Source organism: Rousettus aegyptiacus, unplaced genomic scaffold, assembly GCF_014176215.1.
Source record: "Rousettus aegyptiacus isolate mRouAeg1 unplaced genomic scaffold, mRouAeg1.p scaffold_m13_p_9, whole genome shotgun sequence".
Classification (NCBI taxonomy): Eukaryota; Metazoa; Chordata; class Mammalia; order Chiroptera; family Pteropodidae; genus Rousettus; species Rousettus aegyptiacus.
In genome coordinates this window covers 89,826,267-89,828,148 of record NW_023416312.1, presented here as the reverse complement: position 1 = coordinate 89,828,148, position 1,882 = coordinate 89,826,267, and the positions used below count along the sequence as shown (strand labels likewise).

The 1,882-nt window shown below is 40.8% G+C and overlaps 1 pseudogene; it reads right to left on the bottom strand.

Annotated features, from left to right (window-relative positions):
* Nucleotides 1–275: 275 nt before the first annotated feature.
* On the bottom strand, nt 276–394 carry LOC118608572 (annotated as a pseudogene).
* Nucleotides 395–1,882: the final 1,488 nt, after the last annotated feature.

Sequence of the window (1,882 nt, the reverse complement as noted above, 5' to 3'; positions counted from 1 at the left end):
ATATATTTTTCCATCCTCTTCTTTTTAGTCTGTGTGTGTCTTTTAATCTGAACTGAGTCTCTGATAGGGAACATGTAAGGGTCTTGTTTTCCTTTCCATTCATTTACTCTATTTTTCAGTTGGAGCACTTCTTTTTCATTTGATGTACTTATTGATAGGAGCATAGTTGTTACCATTCTTTATTCTCATTTTTTTTTTAGGCAAGGCAACCCTTGGTTGACCTCACAGATTGCAAGGACCTTGTCAGCTTACAATCCCTTATTTTTTATTTTTTATGCCTACAGCACCTGGTCTTCCTAGGTGGTCTCCCATTCAAGTAGTAACCAGGCCCGACCCTGCTTAGCTTCTGAAATCAGAGGGGATCGGGCTTGTTCAGGGTGACATGGATGTAATCTTTATTCCTGTTTTTGAGTCATGTTTTTTCTTCTTAAAGAAGTCCCTCCGACATTTCCTATAATACTAGCTTGGTGTTGATAATTTCTTTAGCTTATTTTTGTCTGGGAAACTCTTTATCTGGCCTTCAACTCGAAATGATAGCTCTGCCAGATAAATTATTCTTGGTTGTAGATCCTGGGTCTTTATCCTGTTGAATATTTTTGTCAAGCCCTTCTGTTCTGTAAAGTTTATTTTGAGAAATCAGTTGCCAGTCTTATGGGTTTTATCTTATAAGTAACTATCTGTTTTTCTCTTGCTGCTTTTAATATTCTTTATTTTTTTTATTTGACCTTTGCCATTCTAATTATGATGTGTCTTGGTGTGGCCTCTTTGGATCCCTGATTGTTGGAATTCTCTGAGTTTCCTGGAGATTTATGTCCATTTCCTTCACTAGACTAGGAAAGTTTTCTATCATTACTTCTTCAAACAGCTGTTCGACATCTTGATTTTCTTCAGCCAATCAAATGGATGTTTGGACCCTTAATAGTGTCCCATATGCTCCTTAAATTATTTGTATAGTCTTGGCATCTTATGTCTTGCCATTCTGATTGCATATCTTTAGCTTTCCCATTCTGTACATAGGGCATTTGATCCTTTTCTTTATTCACTTTGTTTATTCCTTTGTTGATTCCATTTAATATACTTCTCATCTCGGATAATGTGTTCTTCATTTCAGACTGGTTCTCTTTTATAATTTCCATTGTTATGTTTTTTTTATCTCTTTGTTGAAGTTCTCACTGAGTTTACTTCCTAAGAGTTCATTGAGCATCTTTATAACCAGTATTTTTAATTCTGCATCTGTTAGATTACTTGACTCCATTATTGCAGGATCTCTCTTCTGTTTTCTCATGTGGTTTCTGCTTCTTTGTCTTCCCATTTTGGCTGCCTTTCCATGTCTGTTTCTATGTCCTAAGTCCTCCCGGTCTTACTACTGTGGATCTATGAAGTAGGTGTCCAGTGGCACAGTCCTGAGAGAGGTTCAGCTGCAGGCCAAATTTAGCCCAAGCTTCTGCCCCTCTGGGGCTACCTGTTCAGCAAGCAACCCACAGATGCTGTGCTTATAGTTACCTCAGGAAACCATGCCAGAAACTGAGGCCAGCTGCCTCCAGTGTGAGTCTCAGCAAGGAGCACCTGATCACCAAGGACATGACTGAATGTGGACTGGGTGGGGCTACGAGTTGGGAGAAGTGGAATTTCAGGGATCTTCTGGATGGAGCAACCTCTGTTATCCAGTTTGATGATGTCACAGGTATGGCAGACATGGTGGCACTGTGTTCAGTGCACTGGTAAGGGGGAGGGCTCAACAGGGAACAGTGGATACTGCCGGCACTTCTGTACAGAGCGTCTTACCTCGGCCTTCACTCCAACAACTCATTGTTCCCCTGTAAGACTTTGGTGCCTTCTGTGCACAGCTGATCCGGCACTGGTGCTCAGATCGAGCAGGTGA